Here is a 12,564-nt window from a genome sequence, read left to right as displayed (position 1 = left end):
CCAGGCACCATACATTAGCAAGAATATTGATTAGTTAGAGTGACCAGAGGAAGGCAAACAAGATGATTAAGGGTGCCATGTAAGTTTTGATTGAAGGAATAGAGGACGTCTAGCCTCGTCGGGGAAGCTATGATAGCTATCTACAAATATTTGAAGGGCTGGGGAAGACTTACTCCATTTGGCCACAAGGGGCAGCATGGGTAGAAGCAGCCGACAAGGGCTCTGTATAAGGGTAAACAATAAGACCTGTCCTAATGTAGAATGACCCCCACCAGAGGTAGTGAGATCCCCATCACTTCAGGTTTTTGAGGGAAAAACAAGTTCTTTTTTGGAATGTTGTACAGGGGCAGGAGGACTAGAGACCCTTAGAGGTCCCTTCTAGCTCGAGGATTCTGCAATTCTCTTTTTTTTTTTTTTAGTGAGGCAATTGGGGTTAAGTGACTTGCCCAGGGTCACACAGCTAGTAAGTGTTAAGTGTCTGAGGCCGGATTTGAACTCAGGTACTCCTGACTCCAGGGCTGGTGCTCTATCCACTGCACCATCTAGCTGCCCCCAATTCTCTCATCTTTAATGTTACTCTGGTTCTATGCCCTTCACTTTTTCTCACAGACCATAGAGTTGAAAGGGACCTTAAATACCATTCAATCTCATGCTCTCTTTGTAGAGGAGGAAACCAGGATCCAGAGACGTCAAATGCCTTACTGCAAATCACACAGCTAGGGAGGGGCAGAACCAGAACATAACACTCGGGTCTCCTAATATCCCATAGAATAGTGGAGAGAGACCCACCTTTGGAATCCAAGGGTCTGGGTTCAAATCCTAGTTTTGCCAACTTATGACCTGTGTCATGTTTGTTGTTCAGTCATTTTTCAGTCATTTCCGACTCTTTGTGACCCCATTTGGTGTTTTCTTGGCAGAGATACTAGAGTGGTTTCCCATTTCCTTTTCCAGCTCATTTGACAGATGAGGAAACTGAGGCAAACAGGGTTAAGTGACCTGCCCAGAGTCACACAGCTAATATCTGAGGCCAGATTTGAATTTAGGTCTTCCTGGCTCCATACCCAGTGCTCTATCCACTATACCACCTACCAACTCATATAAATTCTCTAGACCTCAGTTTCCTTTTTTGTAAAAGTAAAATAGGAAATTGACAAGATCCTCTTTGAGTTCTCTTCCAGTGTTAAGTATATGATACTATTGTCATAGGCATCTAATGAAGAACATGAGGAAATCCTCCCCCCTTATAGCAGGTTGGAGGGAAGACACGCATAACCCCATGTAAATTGAGGACAAAGGGTCTGGGGTCTGAACACCTTCACTTAGCCTGCCATTTGACTCATTGATATATATTTCTTTTTCTCTTCTTGAGATATATAACCATCTGGGGATAGATAGATAGATATAGATATAGATATATATAGGAGAACAACATGTGCATAAATAAATATCTACAAAAACAATACAAAATCAGTTTTGGAAGGAAGACCCAAGCAATAGCTGGGAAAGGACGGATCAAGGGGATAGAAGGAAAAGGGAAGGAAACAAGCATTTATAAAGCACCTACTATGTGCCCCGCACTATACTAAGCACTTTACAAATATTATTAATTTTGTCAAAAGAGATCACATGCAGAAAGTGATGTCCGGGCAGAGTTTTCAAGAAAACAATGGATTTGGGGAGACAGAAGTGAGGTGGGAACACATTCCAGACCAATTCGAAGGTGTGGTGATGGGAAATGACTCATGAGCCATGCATGAAGAATAACACAAAGGCCCATTTTACTGTGTGGGAAGAGCTCATATAATAAGGTCAGAAAGGTGGGTTGGGGTCAGGTTACAAAAAACTTTTTTTTATTATTTTTTTACAGGGCAATGAGGGTTAAGTGACTTGCCCAGGATCACCCAGCTAGTAAGTGTCAAGTGTCTGAGGCAGGCTTTGAACTCAGGTCCTCCTGAATCCAGGGCTGCTGCTTTATTCACTTCACCACCTAGCTGCCCCTACAAAAAAAAAAAAAAAAACTTTAAAGGCTAATTAGAGAGCTTATGTTCAACCCTAGAAGCAAAAGAGAACCATTAGAATTTATTGAATAGAGAAGGAGCAGGGTCATATCTGTATTTTAGGAAATTGCTTCAGCACCTCTGGAAGAGAAACTGGAGAAGATGCACTAGAGTGGTGAGAGACGGGAAGAACAAAAAGGAAGCTATTGCACTAAGCCAGGTGAAAGGTGATGGGGGCTTCAGCAAGGATGGTGGCCTCAGATGTGAGAGACATTGCAAAGGTAGAAATGACAAGATTGGGCAACTGGTTGGATATGTGGGGTGAGGGAGAGTGAGGAATCCAGAGCAATAGTGAGATTATGGGCCTGGGTGATTAGGATATCACTTGGTTACCCTGGGTGCTTGTAAAGGATCCAGGCATACTGTTAGATACATCTGTGGAAACCCTATAAGAGCAAATCATCCCCTGTTCTGCAATTTATAATCTTAGAGAGCTCCTTGAAACACTGAGATGGGAGTGATTTGCTCAGGGTCACAGCCTGTATGTGTCAGAGGCAGAATTTGAACTCAGGTCTTGTTGACTGTTGTCAGTGCTCTGAATAGATTGTAGCAAACAGCATCTCCTTGTTGCTGTTGTTGCTTTTGTGGTAGTCATTACTCATTACTTCAGTATCCCTTGATGAACTTCTCTCCAAGAACTAATGAGGTGTCTTCCATTCACTCCTTCCCAATGATTCTGAACTCCAGATGCCAATGTACAAACACAGTTTCCCCATCCTCAACTTGCTATTCTTTCACATCTATCTGCCTAACACTAACTGTGCCAACATCCCATTCCTGATCTGTCTGCCCCTTCCACTGTGCCCTCTGCATACCTGCTCCATAATTAACAAAATCCTTTCATTTTAAACTGTCTTTCTCACTCCCTCCCTCTTCAGGCCCTCACTGAGGCATGGGTCCCCCCGATAAAACTGCTTCCTTCACCCACTTTCCAGAAATGTTTATGCTTTGTCTCATACCCCCACTCTCTCTGGTCAGGGCGAGGGAGTTAGAATACTTCCTGTTCCTTGTGGCTATTCCAGAATCTTCTTCCACCCCTCACTCAGTGATGTCTCCACCTTTGAGATTCACCCTTTCCAAATTTATTACCAATTGAGCTCCTGGTTGTTGTTATCTATGAACAACCCAAAGGTATTTGCCTCCCTTCCTCAATGGACTCAGCGCTTGGCTCAGTCTTTCTCTCCTCCTCAATTCCTATCCTCAGATGAGGGGACTTCAACACATATTAATACCCCTTCAAATAACCTAACCTCCCAGTTCCTTAATCTATCCATTTCCATGACCTCTTCCTCCACCCCAACTCCACTCAGCTATAGACAGAGATGATCTTCATCTTACCATCACCCACAAGTATTCTTTTACTTCATTCAAAAACTCTGGGGCAGCTAGGTAGCACAGTGGATAGAGCACCGGCCCTGGAGTCAGAAGGACCTGAGTTCAAATCTGGCCTCAGACACTTGACACTTACTAGCTGGGTGACCTTGGGCAAGTCACTTAACCCTCATTGCCCAACCAAAAAAAAACAAAAACAAAAACTCTGAATTCCTTTCTCTATTCATAATCTTTTCTCGTTCCATCTTTCTCTATGTTTTTCAATCCCTCCCTGTTCTTTGTCTTCATCATGACCTCCATTTTCTCCACTGCTCAGTTCTTGCTCAGGCCCTCATCCTTGCCCTGCCTACATTCTCTTCCTCTCCCTACCTCAACCTCTTGATGAACCCACTGAACTCTACACTAGCCTATAGCTTCAAATCCCTGTCGCCAATCAAGCCTCTCCAAACCCTGATGCTAGATCATCCCCACCATCTGCCTTCTTCACTCCAATCCCCATTCTCCTGAATGAGCTGGAGGAAGTCATAAAACCATTATTGACTGGTCCCACCACATGTTGATGTCATCTCAACTGGGCCAAGACCAACATTCTCCCTAATTCATTCACTATCCCACTCTCTAGAGTGGCTTCTCCAAACTGTTTCATCTCTTCTCAAGTCTCCCATTGCACCCCACCTCCTCCCACCCTCTCAACTGAAGAACTTCCCTCATCTGTCACTGAAAAAATTGAGGCCACTTACTGAGAACTTCTTCTTGTCTTTCTCTCATCTCAAATCACTCCCACTATCTCTTCTTTTCCCCCGGTAACATGGCCAGAATCTATTATGGATCCCATCTACCCCCTAGACCAGGTTAGGCTATTTTCTCCTTAAAAAGAAATAAATCTTTCTCAACTGACCTTGAAATGCATTTCCCTTGATGCAATTTCCTGGCAGCCTCTAATCAAATTGATGTGGCTTCCTGGTCCCTAAAGGAATAAAAATGTTCCTTTCTCTTGGCCATAGGGCCCTTCAGAATTGGCAGGTTTCCCAAGACCTTGTGAGTCACCATACCCTGCCCGAATGACCAGATGTATTTCCATTTGGAGACAAGGAGGGGCCCCTAGTCTGCTCAGTTAAGCACTGAAGTATCTTGCTGAATACCATTTCTATGCCATGAGCAAGTAAACATTTGGCTAACTGCTGAATGACCCATGAATGTTTCTTTCTGTCCCAATATCAGATATGAATTAACAGGATATCCAGCTGAGTCAGGCACATTCTTAACAACTCCTCTCCCTCATGGAGGGAGCTAGCCAGGTATGGCCCCTCCCAAATGATTTAGCTAAAAACAGCTAAAAACACAAATAATTTTTACCACATTCCCCCCCTTTGTTTCTTTGGAAAACCTGTATGGGTTTGCCAATGAAACAGCCAAAAATACCAGAATATAATACCCTATGCTAGCAAACAATATGTTAATAGCAATATAGAAAAGGGAGAAAGAAAAGTTTTGTCCAGAGGGGCAGTCCGTCATGAACTGACACTTTGACACTGGCCTTGAAGAGGGAGGGCCTCCGCAGAGAATTCATGTTACAGATGGTGTATATAATAACAGAAGGAAAAAACAACAAAACAAAACTGTTCATTTAAAGTCTCTGAGCTCTTGTCTTCTTGGAGTGGTAAGATGTCATCAGGAGAAAACTGGACTCTGGTCTGGACTTTGGTCTGGAAAGCTGGACTCTGGTTGTCTCTGGACTCACTTCTTTAGCTGTTGAACTGCTGGATTTTTACTAATCCTTAGCATAGCATTGTCAATGATCAAATTAAACAGTGAGAGTTCTTCAAAATATAACTCATACTCAAACTCTCTTTCTCTCTCTCTCTCTCTCTCTCTCTCTCTCTCTCTCTCTCTCTCTCTCTCTCTCTCTCTCTCTCTCTCTCTCTCTCTCTTCAGGTTGGTGAGTTAATTATGGAGCGTCCTGCAGTAAGTCTCCAGCAGGTGGCATCATTCCAATCATTACAACATGAACCTTCAATCTCATTGCCCCAACTTCTGCAAATTGGCTTCACTATCTTCCCCTTGCTAATCTTCACTCTGGCTCCTTCCTTGCTGTCTATAAATATACCCATGTCTCACCCTCACTTAAAAACCCTCACTTGATCCATCCCATCCTTGCTTGCTATTATTCGACATATCTTCTCCCCTTTTTGGTTAAACCATTTGAGAAGGTCATCAACACTCAGTGCTTCTTCTTCCTCTCCTCTCTCTTCTAAACCTTCTGTAATCTGGTTTCTGACCTCATCATTCAACTGAAATTTCTGCCTCCAAAGTTACCAACAGTTTTGGGGGTTATCTGGGTTTTTTGTCATGTTTTTTTCTTTTGTTTGTTTTTTTTTCTGTTTTTCTGTTTTATTTTGTTTTGGTTTTTTGTGGGGCAATGAGGGTTGTGACTTACCCAGGGTTACACAGCTAGTAAGTGTCAAGTGTCTGCAGCAGGATTTGAACTCAGATCCTCCTGAATCCAGGGCAGTTGCTTTATCCACTGTGCCACCTCACTGCCCCCTTCTCTATTTAGTACTGAAGTCCCCATCATCCTCCCAGTCACCCAGGCTTACAACCTTAGTGTCATTCTCAGTTTCTCTCTCTCTCATTCACCCCACATAATTATCTCATTGTCAAATCTTGTTATTTCTACCTTCATGATGTCTTTTGCATACATGCTCTTCTCTCCTCCCACATAGCCACCACCCCACTGCAGGATCTCTTTATCTTATATCAGAAGGCAAGGCCTTCTAACTGGTTGCTCTTCCCCAAATCTCTACCCAAGTCAATTCATCTTCCACACTGCTGCCAAAGAGATCTTTCTAAAGCATAAGTCTGACCATGTGACCTTCATACTCAAGAGCCCCCAGCATCTTCCTATTACCTCCAGAATCAAACATAAGTCCCTTCATTGGACATTTAAAGCTCTTCATAAAGTGGCCCCCTTCCTGCCTTCCCAGTCTGCTTATTCTTTACTCCACTCTCTAAAATCCAGCTTCCCAGGCCTAATTACAGTCCTGTGATGTATAAAAAGTTCAAGAGACATAGTTTCTGGGTAATTAATCATTTTATTAATCATGCTAGCATATAATTAATAAAAGGGGTCAGTGGCACTCTCAAATGCCAAATACCTTCATGGAACCCACTCAATGCTTATATGCCCTTGGAAGAGTGGGTGTTCCTGAGAGAGGCAATCAACCCTGATGGGTTAACAATTAATGAGAGTTGATAGAGCACCAGCCCTGGAGTCAAGAGGACCTGAGTTCAAATCCGGCCTCAGACACTTAACACTTACTAGCTATGTGACCCTGGGCAAGTCACTTAACCCCAATTGCCTCACCAAAAAAAAAGAAAAAAGAAAAAAGAAAAAGAACATAAACCTTAGTTTCTCTATTAACCCTTTTAGGTACTACTGATAAGAATTCAAGTCTTAGGTAATCTGCTAGCCCCTTTTAGCTACAACTGATAGGTTATCTATTAGCCCCTTTTAGAGCTTGGGTCTTAGAGCTCAGATCTTAGGTTGCCTGTTAACCCTTTTTAGCCTCCTCCATCAAGTCTAATACTACTTCTCTCCTATACTTTCCTTAGGAACCTCCCAAATGCTGAGCTAGCTCTGGCAATGTGTGTGTCAACCTCATTATCAATGTGTACATCCCTGGAAAGTAGACTGCCAAGGTAAGTGAACTTATCCACAGTATTCAAAACTTCTCCATTTGCTGTAACTGATAGCTCCACAGATAGATAGTGTGGTTCAGGCTGATGGAGTACCTGTGTTTTCTTGCTATTAATTGTAAGGCAAAAATTATCACAAGCAATAGAGAATTGGTCCATACTTTGTTGCATCTCAGCTTCAGAGACTGCATTGAATGCACAATCATCTGCAAATCAAAAATCATGCACCAACACTCCCTCCACTTTAGTCTTGGCTTGTAGCCTTTTCAGGTTGAAGAATTTACCATCAGCGTGGTAGCTGGCCTTGATGCCGCTGTTAGTCCTCATTGACAACATGGCTGAAAACATCATGATAAAAAATCCTGAGTAGAAAACAATGGGCTTCCCCACTTGGGTGGGGTCTGGATGAGATTAAGAAGAAAGTTAATCGTGGAGGCAGCTAGGTGGCACAGTGGATAAAGCACTGGCCCTGGATTCAGGAGTACCTGAGTTCAAATCCGGCCTCAGACACTTGACACTTACTAGCTGTGTGACCCTGGGCAAGTCACTTAACCCCCACTGCCCCACAAAAAAAAAAAAAAAGAAGAAGAAGAAGAAAGTTAATCCAGTCTCATTATCAGCAATGTCCTTCAGATGCTGGCTTGACCTAGCAGAGAATGAGGATATAGGAAGAGGGGAGAAACCTGGATTTCCCCAATAATTTGTTATTTAATAATCATTTCTCTGAGTTCTTTACATATGTCATTCCATCTCTCATCTCTATGTCTTTGTCTTGGTTGGCCCCTCTGCCTGGAATGCTCTGCCCCTTCATCTCAGACTCTTAGTCATGCTGATTTCTTTCAAGACTCAGGTCAAAACCCTGCCCCTGCAGGAGGCCTTTCCTAATAGTGATAATGCCAATATATATTGTAGGTTCCTAATTAATTACATGTTGCACCCCACCATTAGAATCTATGCTCCTTATACTATGTACTATAAGAAATGCTGAGAGGGCAGATTTCAGGAAAACTTGGAAAGACTTAAGTGGACTGATGCTGAGTGAAGTGAGCAGAAGAAGAACATTGTACCATAACAGCAACAGTGTGTGATGATCAACTGTGATAGACTTAGCTCTTCTCAGCAATACAAAGATCCAAGACAATTCCAAAGGACTCATGGTGGAAAATGCTCTCTACATCCAGAAAAAAGAACTGTGGATTTTGAATGCAGATTGAACCATACAATTTCTACTCTTTTTTTTCTTTTTTGAGATTTTTCCCTTTTGTTCTGATTCTTCTTTCACAACATGACTAATGTGGAAATATATTTGATGTGATTGTACCTATATAACCTATATCAGATTGCTTTCTGTCTTGGGGACGGGGAAGGGAGGGAGGAAGAAAAATTGGAAACTCAAAATCTTTTTTTCTTGTTGTTTCAGGGCAATGAGGGTTAAGTGACTTGCCCGGGGTCACACAGCTAGTAAGTGTCAAGTGTCTGATGCCAGATTTGAACTCAGGTCCTTCTGAATTCAGGGCCAGTGCTTTATCCACTGCACCACCTAGCTGCCCCATTGAAACTCAAAATCTTATAAAAACAAATGTTGAAAACTATCTTTACGTGTAACTGGAAAAAGACAAAATACTATTAAGATTTTTTAAAAAACAAAACAAAAATGTTTCCTTTTCATATACTAAAACACTAAAAATTACATTCAATTTAAAAAAAAAGAATATATGCTCCTTGAGGTCAGGAACTGGGTTTTTTCTATTCTTGTATCCTTGGTACTTAGCACAGTGCCTTGTAAATACAAATGCTTAATAAAAACTAGCTGACTGGGGCAGCTAGGTGGCACAGTAGGAAAAGCAATGGCCTTGGATTCAGGAGGACCTGAGTTCAAATCTGACCTCAGATACTTGACACTTACTAGCTGTGTGACCCTGGGCAAGTCACTTAACCTCAATTGCCTCACTAAAAAAAAAAAAAAATGTGGGGCCCAGAGCTGAAAATAACATCCCAAAGTCTGCCCATGACAGAACACAGTGAAATTGACTTACCAGGTTTTTTTTTCACTTGTCCCAACAAGAATCCTTCCTGCCCCTTCTTTTCCCTGAAGAATTCTCTGAGGAGCAGCTAGGTGGCGCAGTGGATAGAGCACTGGCCCTGGATTCAGGAGGACCTGAGTTCAAATCCAGCCTCAGACACTTGACACTTACTAGCTGTGTGACCCTGGGCAAGTCACTTAACCCCAATTGCCTCACTAAAAAAAAAAAAAAAAAAAGAAAGAAAGAAAGAAAAAAAGAATTCTCTGTCCAATTCTCTTCACAACTCTGACCAGACATGAGCTCATGGGGCTTGGCCCCCTGCAGCTCCATGGCACCAAACTGGTGATAAAATTCAAAGTTAATTCCTATCCCTTCAGCTTGGTCTTTCAAGGTCACGCTTTACCAAAGTCCCAATCAAACAGGCAGAGGAGGGAACTACCCAAAGAGCTCTCGGTTCCTTGGAAGGAGGCCTGTACCTCTAGATGTGTGGCCCCTCCATGGAGCCAAACTGCCACCGAGGAGAGGAAGAAGTCAAGTCAACAAACATTTATTATGCATTTACTACATGCCAGACACTGAGAAGACAAAGACAAGCAGAAAGACAGTCCTTGCCTTCAGGGAGCTTACATTCCAATAGGGGCAGACAACACATATCTACATGTGAGTCTTGCAGACTATGAAGGTCCTTTGGGGGAAGAAGGCATCATAGGCTCACAAATCTAGAGCTGGAAGAGGCCTCAGAAGCCCTCTATTCCATCCCCCTCATCCTGGAAATGAGGAAGTTGATGCTCAGAGATGTTAAGAGACTTCCACAAGGTCACACAGGTAGTAAATGTCAGAGGCAGAATTTGAACCCATCTCCCCATACTCCACTGTGCCATGACACCTCCCACAGTCCCTGGTACTTTCCCTTTTGTGGACAGAAGCCCTCCTTAGGTAGATTATAAGGTGTGGAAGGTCATGAAGATCCATGGGTAAGTCCAGTGAAAAGGGAAGAAGAGTAGGCAGAACTTGTTTTTATATAACACTGTGTATTTTTCTTGAGTTAAATGAAGCCTGTCCTATCTTAGCCTGGGTGCTTACATGGCAGGAAAATGACCCTTTTCTTTTTTTATGTGGAAAGCTAAATATGAGGCAAATCCATACATCCCCAGGAAAAAACCTGGGGCTGAACCTAGTCCATACAGTTCAGAGCCACAGTAACAAGGCACAAGCTACAGATACAATGTACCTCTAAGGGGAGCTTAGGCCCACACTTGGTTTTTTAGCTTAAATGGTACACTATGAACCCTTCCCTCTTCTCTAACACTGCCACACCACTGGTGTAGGCCCCTCATCTCCCCACCCTGGAACTATTGCAGCAGCTGCTGGTGGGTCTTCCTGCTCTGATCTCTCTCCACCCCAATCCATCCTCCTTCCAGCCACTAAAATGATTTTTCTAAAGGAAAAGAAAGGTATTAATCAGGTATGAGGGGATGAGGGGATGAGGGCCTGCCTGGGGTGAGGGTGGTGTCAGAGGAGGGGGGAGATGGTGCAGAGATGAAATCTACAGGCTTTGGCTAAAGATTGGATATGGGGGTGGGGGAGATGGTGAAGTTGTGATCCTGAGGGACTGGAAGGAGGATGCTGTCCTCTGCTCTAATAGAGGAGATAAGAGGGGAAGGGTAGGGGGAAAGATAATGAGATATTTTGGGGATATATTAAGTTTAAAATGCCCTTTGGGGCATCCAGTTTAGAATCTCTGAAAGGTAGTTGGAGATGCAAGATTGGCAACTGGCAGAGTCTGGGGCAGCATAGGTAGGCTTAAGAATCATCAGCACAGAGGTGGTCATTAAACCCACAGAAGCAGATAAGATCACCAGTTGTAGTTGTTTTGTCCTTAGTTCTTGAAGAGGACCATGACAGATGTCATGACTTGCAGTAAATTGGATTTAAGTAAGGGAGAGCTGGGCAAGGTCACCAACCTCACTCTCCTCCAGAGCCATCTAGCTCCAGTGGCAAAATATATATCAGGATGACTGGAGATGACCCTAGATGGGTGGGGTTTTTTTGGTTTTGGGGTTTTTTGGGTTTTTTAAAGTGAGGCAATTGGGGTTAAGTGACTTGCCCAGGGTCACACAGCTAGTAAGTGTTAAGTGTCTGAGGCCGGATTTGAACTCAGATACTCCTGACTCCAGGGACGGTTCTCTATCCACTGTGCCATCTAGCTGCCCCAACCCTAGATGTTTTAAGGCAATTGGAGTCAAGTGACTTGCCCAGGGTCACATACCTAGTGTCTAAAGTGAGATTTGAACTCAGTTCCTCCTGACTCCAGGGCCAGTGCTAGCTGCCCTACCAATTGTAGTAGTATAGAGGGAGAAGAAGAGAGGGCCCAGAATGGATACTTATGTCTCTGAAGAGGTAGCACCCCACAGTGTAAGCAGCCCAAATTGTTTACCTTCCTAGAGTCTCCAGCCTACAAAAAGTCAGCATATCACTCATGATATTCAGGACCTTGAAAGAGATTGCAATGGCTGAGTTGGCCACCAGGTGGCATGCCCCTTAAACTGCCTGTTAAGCTACCTCAAATGAGTGCTTCTTCACAATTTTTTTTTTTTTGGTCATGGACCCCTCTGTAAGACTGGTGAAGCTTATAGACCCCTTCTCAGAATTTTTTTAATAATTGAAGGAAATATTAAATTTCAGTTTGAGGTTAGTAAAAATAAAGATGAGATTTTCCCCATCTAAATTCATGAACCCCCTGAGGCCTGGAGGTTTACAGACCCTAAGAATAAAAATTTCTGCCTTGGGGGCAGCTATGTGGCACAGGGGATAAAGCGCTGGCCCTGGATTCAGGAGGACCTAAGTTCAAACCCAGCCTCAGACACCTGACACTTACTAGCTATATGACCCTGGACAAGTCACTCAACCCTCATTGCCCCGCCCAAAAAAAAAAATCCTGCCTTGTAAGAAGAGATATTTCATTTAAAATAACTGTGGACCATACAAAATACCTGGGATAATACCTGCCAAGAGAAGACCAGAAACTACATAAACATAATTACAAAACACTTTTTATACAAATGAAGTCAGATTTAAATAATTTGGAAAGTTCATGGGTGGGCTAAGCCAATATAATAAAAATGACAGTTCTACCCAAACTAATTTACTTATTCAGTGCCATCCCAACTAAACTACCAAAAAATATTTTATTGAGCTGCAAAAAAACAATAACAGAATTCATTTGGAAGAACAAAAGGTCAAGAATATCAAAGGAATTAATTGATAAATGTAAAGGAAGATGATCTATCTGTACCATATCTTAAACTGTATTATAAGATGATAATTATCAAAACTCTCTGGTACTGACTAAGAAATAGAGTGGCAGATCAGTGGAATGGAGTAGGTATACAATACACAGTAGTAAATTATTATGGTAACCTCATGTTTGATAAACATAAAGATCCAAGCTTTGA

This window comes from Dromiciops gliroides, chromosome 3 (assembly GCF_019393635.1).
Source record: "Dromiciops gliroides isolate mDroGli1 chromosome 3, mDroGli1.pri, whole genome shotgun sequence".
In the NCBI taxonomy this organism is placed as follows: Eukaryota; Metazoa; Chordata; class Mammalia; order Microbiotheria; family Microbiotheriidae; genus Dromiciops; species Dromiciops gliroides.
This window is presented reverse-complemented; position numbering follows the sequence as displayed.